The sequence below is a fragment of the Lissotriton vulgaris genome, chromosome 1_1 (genome assembly GCF_964263255.1).
Source record: "Lissotriton vulgaris chromosome 1_1, aLisVul1.2, whole genome shotgun sequence".
NCBI lineage: Eukaryota > Metazoa > Chordata > Amphibia > Caudata > Salamandridae > Lissotriton > Lissotriton vulgaris.
Window position 1 is genome coordinate 1,713,037,362 of NC_141685.1, and position 12,415 is coordinate 1,713,049,776.

The window sequence follows — 12,415 nt, forward strand, 5'->3', positions numbered from 1 at the left end:
TTGGGCCATAGACATTTACCAACAGTACACTCATGCCCCCCAAGCATCCATGCAGAAGCGCCACTCGTCCTTGCTCATCCATATCCGCTCATATTGCAGTGAAAGGAACACCTTTTTTTATCAGGATTAGCACCCCCATAGAGTAGGAATGCTACTTTAGCACCCACCCAATGTGCTCCCACCTTTTTTGCCAATTCAACAGTGAGGTGGGTCTCTTGCAGTAAGGCCACGTGCACTCCTATACGGTCCAAATATGCAAAGACTGATCCAATCTTTTTAGGAGTGTTGAGCCCTCTCACATTCCAGGTAAGGAATCTAACATTAGTATTCATACTGTGAAGCCATCATCAGTAAACAAAAATACCAATTTGCTAGGACATACAATGCAGGCCACAAGGAACCAAATGTTACGAACCAAAGAGTGGTGAATAAAGTACCATTGCAATTCTGCCATACCTCCAAAGAATCCCCTCGAATCCCCCACCCCTCAACCCCCCTCCCATTACAGCACCCTCAACACGCCAAAGCCATGCCATTCCTCTGGATCCCGGCCCCAACTAAGAACAAAGAGATGTGAACATGAACGGGGTACCCCCATTAGGGGGTGTCTGAGAGCTTCTGGCTTCCAATCTGGTAGGAAGTGGCTGAGCCAAGTGATCACTGCACCTGAAACCCAAGCCTGTGCCAATCATGTAGGAAGCCCCAAGAGGAAATAGTATTTAGTCCATTGAGAACCCTCCACCTGCAAGAAAAAATGTTACGCATTGCATGAAAAACAAAATATATCGCTATCGGAGAGGACTGTAGCTCTCCAACCTGATGCACAATGTGTCAAACAATACTGAACTGTCCCTCTGCCATAATCAATCTTCATTATCAGAGACCGCTTGAGATTCTCGTTATCCCCATTTCAGTTGTGTAGCATGTTCCTATGCGGCCTTGGTAGTCGTGAATATCTTGCAGTCGCTGTCTGAGGCTATTTTCAAGCGGGGGGGGGGGTAAAGCAAAGCATATGGGACCCCTTCAGTTTGCAGACCCTTTTTGACAGCCGCTTGCACAACCAAGGTGAAGTCGGGAAAGAAGGAGAGAGTGTTTCCCTGATGTTTCATTGTACCCTTTGCCCTGGCCATGCGCAATATAGTGTTGTGATCCCTGTAGTTAAGTACCAGAACAATAAAGGGGCATGGTGGGGCACCCAGGACCGGTCTAGCTGCAAGGGAGCGATGAGCACGTTCGATAATAAACATGGGCGACAGTTGGTCAGTACAAAAAATATCTGTGAACAATGTTTCAACAAATGTCTCCATTCGCCCCACATTCGTGGACTCTGGCAACCCTGTGATGTGAATATTGTTCCGCCGGGAGCGAGCCTCCAAATCCTCGTTCTTCACCTGAATGAGAGAGAGGACCTTTTCCATTTTCAGAGTTTTCCATGTGACTTCACTTAGCCCATCATCCGTGGCAGATACCCTTTCCTTGACTTCACCCATGTGGGCGTTTTGTTTCTCAAGCTGGGACGACATATGATCAAGGCATTGGTTGACAGCCGCCATCATGCCCACTATAGATTGGAGGCTGCGCTGAATAGCAAGAAGCGTGGTTTCCAATGTGGGTTGTCCAGCATCCTGGACATCAGCCTCCGAGTCCGAGGCTGCTTTTTGTGAGGGCTTGGGAACTTTGCGCACCTCAAACATGAGGTGGGGCTGCGATCTGTCAGTCCAGCCTATATTGGCTGCCAGGGGGTGCACTCTGCAACACCAGGGGGGAGCAGCGCCACTAAGTCGTGCAACAGTACAGTGAAATGAACCGTGAGCCGCTCCGACAAATGATACTAGGCCCCCACTCCACTTTCAGCAGCAGGGAGAAGGATAACTGCCGCTTAGTCAAGGGAGAACAGCTAGTTCACGAGGGTGGTACAGGGCACCCCTACAACCAAAAGCACCAGCTTACCAATCCACTTGCAGGTCCACAAATCCGGGGAACCAATTTAACCAAAAGTCTAGTGTGTTGAGTGAAAAGGCTGAAAGCTACAATGTCAAATCTCAGGCCACCAATGTGAGAACAATTGAAGCCATATACACCTCTCTATCAGGGTTGATGACAATACCAAAAAGTGTAGTAGAATGGCACCAGGTTGGCAATTCAAAGGTATAGTGACTCTGTTTACTGGAGACACCCTAAAGTGTTCAGTAGCGAGCGTGTGGCTGGGAAAAGTCGCACCTTAGCCTGTATTTCCCCAAGGCAAACGCTGCCCGTGATGCAGATCTGTAGCAAACAGCGGCTCGGCCAGCCACTCCGCCAAGGCAGCTTGCGCACCCCAGCACCCGGCAGCAGCGCCCAGGCCACGGACCGCGCTAGGCCCACCCCCACCTCCGTGAAAGCAGGCTCAGCACAGGTCGTGCCCCCACTCACCCCCGCCAGCACCAGGGGCACAAGTGACGTTCTTCACCATCAGTCCTCACACAGCGGCGCTCAGTCCCGGGAGGCCCCTCACAGCCCTCCACCGTCGGTGCTCATCGTAAGGTACAGAGTCCGTGGCAATGCTCCAAGATCTGTAGTCCGCTGTAGCCCAGTCAATTTCTCTGGCGGAGTCGCTAGCACTGAACGTGCCGCCGCTGACTCAGAGGAGAACCAGGAAGGCCTCCAGCCATAAAGTCTTGCGGGCACCTTCATTTTGTGACCAATATAGAAAAGGAAGTTTATTTCACACCAACATGCTGAAAGGGCCAGGTATGTACAGCAATCGATGCATGGGGGTCTAAGCTTGTGAATTTGCCCCCTCAGAGCTCCAGATGGCAAGGATTTAGGGCGGATATTTGGCACATTTCAGCTCAGCTGGGCTGAGCCTCACACGGATGCGGCCATCTTGCCTTGCGCCCTCTAGCGCCCCCTGAGCCATGGTGTATAATAGGCTGATCTGTATGTCCATTTTATTAGCTTGAAAGGACATTGCATCCACTGACCTATGTAGAATGGTGAGAGGTGTGGCCCAGGTTGAGTCTTGTTCTCCTTTGTCTCCCTCTTTTGAAGTTGTTACTGTGCGGCTTGAATTTTTTGGAGCTTCCATTCCATAAGCGACACCATATCTCCCATTCCTTTGACTGGAGGTAGGATAGGTCTTTTGAGAGATTTTGCAAGTCTTCTTTGGGGGGAGCTGGTTGGTTTCATCCATTTTTCTGGGATTTTACTATTCTAGCTTTTTCAGAGCGTCCACAGGGGATACTGTTCCCTCTGGTTAGTCCATTGTAATGCTGGATGTGCTTTGTCTCCAGGAGCAGCCCACTTACTCTTTTCTGCTTTTATATGGGAGATCAGGTGGTACAGATCTTTCCTGTCCTGTGACGAATTAAACAGAGGCTGCAATAGTTCCCCTACAGTCTTTTTTACTGGGGCTGCGATGCTGGCAGGTCTATGAGCATTTTCTTTGACTTCTTGTGCTGGGCCTGCTTTACCCTAATTCGGTGCCGAAAGGGGCCATATGAACCCCCACCCTATCCAAGGTGGCAAGAGGGACTAAAGCCCTTTCTATTTGTGACGGCTTCCTAAGCAGCTCTGGTGATGCAAGAGATTTGCTTATTCCTGCTGTTCCTAGAGATGTTTTTTCCAGGTGAGGAAAGACTGGACTTAAGCTCCCTTTGCATATGTCTATTAGAGGGCTGAGCTGGGTGGGCAGGTCCTTTAAACTCAAGTTGCTGGAGAAGATAGCTGGTTCTGTATTTTTAATAAAGGTGAATTTGGAGGTGATTTTTGATTGAGAGGATACTGTTAGGACCTCAAAGGCTAGTTGTACCTGTATGTGATGTTGGATTAATCTTGAGGTCTAATGTTGGTGTAGTTGGTGTTACATTTAGTATCTGGCCCGATACAGCTGTCTGTTCCAGGTTGTCTGTTCCCTTCTGCTTCCTGTGAGCCATCACCGAAACCACCGCCCAGTCTTCTGCCACAGCGTATATCTTTATTGTGTAGAGTGGACAGATATAGAACAGATGTAGAATGGGCGGGGTTTAGTGCGGGAGGCAGAGTGTGCCAAGAAATTAATAGCGATACCAAAGGGGATGATGGACGGAGCATTTGGCAGGGTATGCCCAGACGTGGATCCCTTGCCACTTTGCCACTGGATACAAAATAGCTTGTCTGATGAGAGTTATGAACCCGAAACCGGTCCCAGGATGCTTGTTTCCGGTCCAGAGAAGACATGGCTTGGCAATTCGGGCTGGACTGTTCCCATGAGGCCCAGGGTCAGACTAATTTGCATATGGCCATGTCTGAACTGGGGTGGTGGAGAGAGCTAAAAAATGATGATGGATTAAACCCAGATCTGTTGACTGGGGGTGGGTGTTTGATTTGCTCAACCGCTTTGTCCATCTCCCCTTTGGTAAAGAAAGTAAAAGCGGTCAAGATCCGACCCCAGTTGGAGTCATCAGAGCTGGAGAGCAGGCTGCGTACATTTTTTAGCTGGAAAGAAAATGAATACCAAAGCACATTAGTCAACGCTAAGCCACTCTTTAAGAGTTTTCATTTTAACTTTGGAGTTTAGCCCATACAAAGCTGCCTATTTTAACCTGGATGTTCCCCAAAAGCTTGTCAGCAAAAGCCAAAGGTATAGTACTGAAAAAAAACGTCAGTTTGGGCAGGATGACCATCTTAACCAGATTAACAAAACCATATATTGTGAGAGGGAGGTTTTGCCATCTGGAGAATAGATGGTCGATCTCCTTGGCCTCCTCCTTCAGATTCATCTGGGTGAGGTTATTTAGGTCCTGCGCTATAGTTATCCCCAGATACTTAAACTCACTGCTGTGGGAGCCTGACTAATTATCTATCCCCCAGCACATTACCTCAGTTTTAGAGTTATTAATCTGGTAACCAGAGTACAGTCCAAATGCGGTCAGTGCAGCCTCCACCCTAGGGAGGACCTCCGCGGGGTTACGGGGTTAATGGCTAATCTCGAGGGGGGAGACACTGGCTTCTTGTATAAGTTTGGTGCACCACAATTTTTCAAGAAGGTTCGACTCAAGGTTTTAAAACTAGCGCTCCATGTTTGGAATAAAGTCAAAGGGAGATGGGGCATAAAATACTACTCGAATTTAGAACCAATTTGGGAATCTCCGGGATTGCCTGAGAGTCTTAGGGATGGTCTAGCGCTCCCCATTAAGAGAGCAGGGATTAAGATATGGTCTGACCTTCTAACATCTGAGGGGGTTCTCCCCTGGGAGGTTTTCAGATTAAAGATAGGGAACTCTTTTTCTAGATTCAAATATATGCAACTCTGTTCCTGGTTCTCAGCAGAAAAAGAGAATACAGGAGGAAATTGGGAAATCGAGAATGCCCTCCAGAGTCCTAATCCCAGGAACAAAGAAGTGGGTTTTTGGTATAAAAGCCTGTTAGATGCAGAGGACCTACAGATCCCCCCATCTTATCTAGTATTGAATTCATCTATATTGGAAGAAGCCACATCTATTCTTTATGCTTTATACCTCCAAATGCTATGTTATGTTATGTTATGTTAAAATTTTATTTCTATAGTGCACGGCTACTCCAGAGGAGTGTCCCGGCGCTTTATCGAGGCAGCTCAGTAAAAAACATAACACCATAAAACAGACACCAAACATGGGAGAAAAAAGACATCCTAAAGGTTAAAAAGCCAGGTCTTAAGGCTCTTCCTAAACAGAAGGAGATTAGAGGAAGACCGTAGGTCCAAAGGCAAGGTGTTCCACAACTGAGGGGCCCTCAAACTAAAAGAGCGCCCCCCAGTGCGTGCCTTCCTCACTCGAGGAACCACAGCCAGAAACAAAGATTCCGACTGCAGCGATCTAGCCGGGCGGTAGAGAGCCAGCCTGCGTTGTAGGTACTTTGCTCCGGCGCCAAATAGCGCTTTATGTGCCAAGGTCAGTGCTTTAAACATGATCCGCTTCCGGATGGGCAGCCAATGAAGCGACCGCACCAGACCCGAGGCACTCACTCGCCTATGGAGGCCAAAAATGGCACGGGCAGCGGAATTCTGCACAACCTGCAGCCGTTGAACAAGATAGTCCGGAAGACCTACATACAGGACGTTCGCATAGTCCAGTCTGGAGCCAATTAAGGCTTGCACAGTGATCTTTCTATGCTCTGCTATATAAGTTTGTAAGGCCATCTTCTCTTAAAAAAAATAATTACTATGTCATTAATAGGCTGTATTATACGCCTAAACAAATAGCGGTATTTGTATGCCCCCCCCCTAAGTGGTCGAGGCCAATGACATCCACACTTTTTACGATTGTGTTGTTTTGTGTGTTTTCTGGGCTAATGTGGGTGGGCATTGGAGGGTATCTTTAAAGTTAAATTGTGGCTCAATGCTGCTCGAGTGCTGTTTGGTTTAGACATGGACCTCTTAAGGGTGCTATCTGTGACACAAGCGGGCCTGTTCTTCTGTTTGATTTTGATCGCCCGTAGAGAGATCTGCAAACTGTGGAAGGATGCTAGTCCCCTCTCTATCAAAATTGGCTGTGTGCAGCATTAGGTATGGCGCGTCTAGATATGGGGTCGGCACATAACGGTAACAACAATGTGTGGGAACCTTTGATCTTGTGGGGCAGAGAGATGAGGCTGGTTTAAGGTCTCAAAGGTTCTATGATTACACCATGCCTCGTACTAGGAAGCAGGCCTGGAATGGCCCCAGGCAAATGCAAGAACATCAGCCCTGGGCGCCCAGCTCGGATCGGGTGTTAATTGTTCATTTGCAGACGCCAATGGTGAAATGAGGACCAAAAAAAACCCAAAAAGTAAAAACGGCACAAGTTGTTAGCGCCCTGTGTCCTGCGGTGGTTGAGGTGATCCACATTAACCCTGGGCCTGCCTGTGTTTTGCACTCAATGGTATCCTTTGATGTCCTTTTGTGCCCTTTGTACCCTTCTGTATGGGTCCTTGATATCATTGATTTGCTTTTATTACTTTACTTTATTTCCTTGAGTCTTTGGTTTGGTGAGCACAAGCCACACCAACCGGATGCTAGCCGCTTCAGTGGTTCACCAACCACAACTGCACATTTACCATCGCCCGTCCCAGTTGTGCTAAAAACTGAGGTCTGCAGACTAGTGGATGGGGAGTGGCTTGCAGTGTTAAGCCCAATCCAGTGCTTCACAGAACCAGGTGCAGGTACTAATGCTGAAACTGAGAATGGGGTTTTGTGGTGAAGAAAAGGTGTAGGTGGATAGAGTGAGTTGGTGCTGTAGAGGGAGATTGCTCTTCTCAACATGCTCAGGTTTCCGTGCTCTAGTGATAAGCTGATTGTGGCATTGCTGGTTGCTCCTCTCTTCTAGCACCTGGCTCAGCCTCTCCCCCACCCCACCCGACCTCGGTCCTGTCTTTGGTCCTCAGGGGCTTGGCACTGCCAGACCCCCCCACTCCTCCAGACCAGCCAGGGGAATGTGGGCTATCAAAGTGTTGATGCAGGGAGCTGCAGCAGAAGGTAGACGGGCAGGCAGGTAGAACATAGCTGGAAAGCGGCATGCTGGAGGTGGCCGCAAGGACTCTGTACTCCACGTTGCACTCCGCCATTCCCGCCGCTCCGTTCCAAATGCTCCAGCCCCCAGTAGCTGGGACGGGTAGCGGCCTTGAACCTTGGTTGGGTTCTAATTGAGTTTGGCCCACAGCATGGAAACAGCTCGGCACATACCGCAAGGACGACGCGGCTCGGCACATACACAGACACTGCCACCTCTTCTTGCCCCTTCTCACTCCTTGCTCCTTCCTCGTTCTACCTCCGGGATCGATGAACTGACCTCACCAGGTCCTCACTGATCCAGTGAAAGAGAAACACGACCATACATTGTTTCTTTGTATGAAAGCAAAAAGCTGGAAATCTACTTCCTTTTCTGGAATCTGAGAGGGAAAAGGAAATACAGAAATGGGGCGGTACTTGCTCGGTGTTGAAGTATCTGTCATATGCCATCATCTATGTGGGGAATCGGTCAAGTGTAAAATCTTGGAGGCGTCTGTGACACACACATGAGCAAATCAATGAAGAGCATGAGAAGCTAATATGACAACTTAGAATCTGTCATAAAATTGGCAGATGTCTTGTGTGTGAAGCCACTGTATGCCAACCATACCTGAAAGCCTGCCTGGGCAGACAAGCTCTTCAAAATGTCTTGAAGACACATTGGACAACCATACTAACTGGAACTAGAGGATGCCGACTGTGTCAATACCACCCAGAATCAGCAGAGCATGTCATCTGTTGTTGTCCAGCATTGGTAAGTCCGAGGCGCAAATACTTAAGGGCAATGTTCGACCTAAATAAAGTAAGAACATGCAAGGAGGCCTTAACGCACATATATACTACAACAGTACCAATGAAGCTGGCACGTGCCGGGAAGTTTTTGGCCACTGCTGAAAGATCTTATGTCAAACGCAAAGTACGGAAAAAAATAACAGCATAATAACTACATGCCGACTGTCGATGTGCATCTACAGCATCAATAGTGAGCCTGTGCCAATTCCAATGGTCAAGACGAGTGCCATTCTCGTTGAGCAAACAATAAATAAAGCATCTCATGGCCATCGGTGATCTGGTACTAAGCCCGATAAGTTAAGATGAACTTTATTGTAGATGAACTGACACTAGGGCACTGACTGTCCAACCCGATGTAAATGCCTCTAGATGTTTTTTTTTCCTTCTCTTTTAAATCTCTCTGCATTTTCAATGCTTTTTCAAAGCTTTTCTTTTATCAACTTACTGTTTTAACTATGATAGTAATATACATTGCTATTGTAAATGATTTTAGGTAACTATACAATAAAGTATTCATTCATTCGTGTATTGAGCTTTACAGAGGGGCTTCAAGTATGAATATACAACAGGTTGATTACATACAAAATGATACACATTCTGAATACATAAAGAAAAGGGGCATCAGAGATAAGGGTGGCCACACCCTTGATCCGGTTTTTACTAACCTCCAACTGGTCGAGGTCTCTACTCCCAGACCCATGGGATGGAGTGATCACCATCTCATTGAGCTTCGTGTCACTATGACAACACGCCAAACCGGGATGCCTGATAAAACATCTTACAGGCGCCCCTGGAAAAAGCTCAAACTGGAGGATTTCCATCGTTTTTTGGCCACCTCTCCCTTGGATCTTAAGGAGGACATTGCAACCGGTTATAACACCTTCTGCAACTGGATTGTCCAAGCGCTAGACGCACTTATTCCAGCTAAATGGAGCAGAAATCGCTCTTCTCAACCGAACCCCTGGTATACAGAGGCACTTAGACGGATTAAAGCCACCTGCCGTCAAGCCGAAAGAGCGTGGAGGAAAAACTACGACAGAGATCTAAAGGTACTCTACCTGGCGAGGGTTAAGATTTATCATAGAGCTGTCTGTCAGGCTCGGGCCGACTACTATGCCGGAGAGTTTCAGGCTAGTTCCAATCCATCCAAGCTGGTCTTTAAGGTCTTGAAGGAGCTCTCTGCAAACAGACTTCCTAACACGGAGATTTGCTCCCTTGCGCACTGTGATTTGTTAGCCAGCTTCTTTGTGGAGAAGGTAAATACCATCTACCGCTCTTTTCCCAAAGCTGATTCTGACAGTACGACCTTTACATTGCGTAAATCACAATGCCTGGCTATCCTTCCCATACCGTCGGAACTGGAGTTTAATCTCCTAGTAGCCAAGGTTAAGTCTGGGTCGCAGGATGACCCCCTGAGACCGGCCCAGTTTTTGGACTCGGCGTCTATTTGCCTCCCACCGATTCGAAAATTGGTGGATTAATCCCTCACCACCGGGTCAGTGCCACCTAGTTGGAAGGCGGCCTGTGTTATGCCCATCATAAAAAAGCCGGGACTGGATCCAGTGAAGCCTGAGAGTTATCGACCCATCTCTCTCCTTCCATGGGTGACAAAGATCACAGAGGCCCATGTGAATAACACCCTAACGAAACATCTGAACTCCGCTCACCTTCTGGATCCTACACAGAATGGTTTTAGATCTGGCCATAGTACAGAGACGGCACTCCTTTATATGGTTGAACACCTCCGCTCTGTACTAGATGCAGGTCAAACGGCGGCACTGGTCTTATTAGACCTAAGTGCCGCCTTTGACACTGTATCCCATACCATTCTTATCCGCAGGCTTGGTGAGGCGGGCATATCTGGCAAGGCGTTGGATTGGTTCCAGTCGTTTCTCGCGGAATGATCATTTCAGGTAGTAGTGCCACCATTCAGATCAAAACCTCGCGCCATTACTCAAGGAGTTCCGCAAGGTTCGGCGTTGAGCCCCACTCTTTTCAACTTATACGTCCAACCTTTGGCGACGGTTGCGAAGAGTTGGGGTCTCACTATGGTATCTTACGCCGATGATACCCAGCTGGCAGTGGTTCTTAAAGGGGACTCTGACCAGCTGGCATCCAACTTTGCGGATGGTTTGAGGGCTGTTGCTAGCTGGCTTACTACCAACTGTCTACAGCTCAACGCCCTCAAAACCGAGGTGATGGTGTTAGGGAAACATCCTGATCTGTGGGGTGCGAGTTGGTGGCCCAACGAGCTGGGTCCCCCGCCTAAACCGGTCTCTGAACTCAAAAACCTTGGCGTGTGGCTTGATTCCAAACTTACCTTCTCGTGTCATACTAAGAAGGTGGCATCTACATGCTTTGGCATCTTGCGTGGTTTGAGGCCTATCCTCAAATTTTTTGATGCCCCCACCCGCCAGTTGGTGATACAAGCCAGCATACCATCAAGGCTTGACTATGCAAGTTCACTGTTTTTAGGCGCCAATCAGGCGGAGGTCCTGCGACTCCAACGGGTGCAGAACGCGGCTGCCAGAGCTCTGGTAGGCCTGCCACGGTTCTGTTCAGCCCGCAGTACCATTTGTAAATTACATTGGCTACCAGTAATCAGGCGTATAGAGTTTAAGACGATGTGTTTCGCATTTAAAATTCTTAAAACCGACACCCCTTCCATCCTCCAGCATCTTTTGACCCTGTATACGCCATCTCGTAGTCTTCGCTCTGCTAGTCAAAATCTAGCACTTGTTCCGCGCTTTAAAAAAAGTAGACTAGGTGGTCGTTCTTTTACTGTATTGGCTGCCAAGCTTTGGAATGCGCTTCCTGTGCACATTCGAGCCTTGGAAGATCTTCTGGTTTTTAGGAAGGTGTTGTAAATGAAGTCAGCAGGCAGATGTAAGGCTTAACACTTATTTATTAAGCACCATAGAGAAAAGCTGGTGTTCCCATCAGAAAGCAGGAGCTAACTGACAGGACAGAACAAAGGAGAAAATGACATCAGGGAAAATGGAATGTAGGACTTAAAGGGATACATAAAACATAAGTGCAGAGAATACAACATATCCTCTTCCCTTCATATGGAGAATCAATAAAAAAAAACGAAAGTAAGTCGAACAAAAACATTATAAGACCATGCCCTTCGTTGCAGAGAGAGACCTTACTTGCAAACAAAGTCACGTAGATGAACTGGAGGTCTTCTCACTCTCTGGATTCTACTTGCGCTAACCTCATTGGCCTGTTCTCTGGGCTCTCTGAACCTCACCGGTTCTCGCTCGGCTTTCTTATACAATGCCACACGCCTCAAGTTCCAACACTCCCCATTAAATAAGGTAACAAATCTCTTGTGTACAGACTTGATCTTAAATGGACCCCTGAACTTCGTCAGTCCGACACCCACACGACCTGGTTTGACCTTAACCCAATCATTCACAGCGAATTTACACGCGCCATCAGATTCGCAAACAGTGTCAGGCTCACCATGACCAGCAGGGGGATCAGCGTTCATGAGTTCTTTCATCCAAGCAGCCACAAGTTTAGTACCCGCAGGACGTCCCCTCATGACAGAAAACGGGACTAAACCAGTCACCCCATTTTCTGTAGTCCTGTAGGCCCACACCAGGTCATTAACTAAAGTCTTTACATCCATGCGGGAAGAAATTGCCATTTGAATGGCACCTTTGACCATTCGGTTGGCCCTCTCCACTATGCCATTTCCCTGGGGGTTGTAAAGTGAGGTCCTAGAATGAATAATGCCGCACTTTCCCAAGAAATTAGCCATCTCCAGAGAGGTGAGTTGTGTCCCATTGTCAGTAATGATCCTTGTGGGGAAACCTTCTTCCCTAAAGATCTCACCCAACACGGCTATAGTGCTGCTCGTGGTGATCTCCCTCATGAATTTGACTACTAACCACTTGGAAGAGACGTCAACTACCACCAACCCAAACCTCAAATCCTGATTCAACTGGTGAAAGGGGCCAATGAAGTCGAGACATATGGTGTGCCACGGGCACTTGGGATCAGCTATTGAGCCACAACCAGTATGACTACCCACCTTAAGTCTTTTTTCACTTTCCAAACACTCTGTACATCTCTCCACCCACTGTGAGATTTCTGAGTCCATCCCGGGCCACCAAAAATTGTCCCTAATTC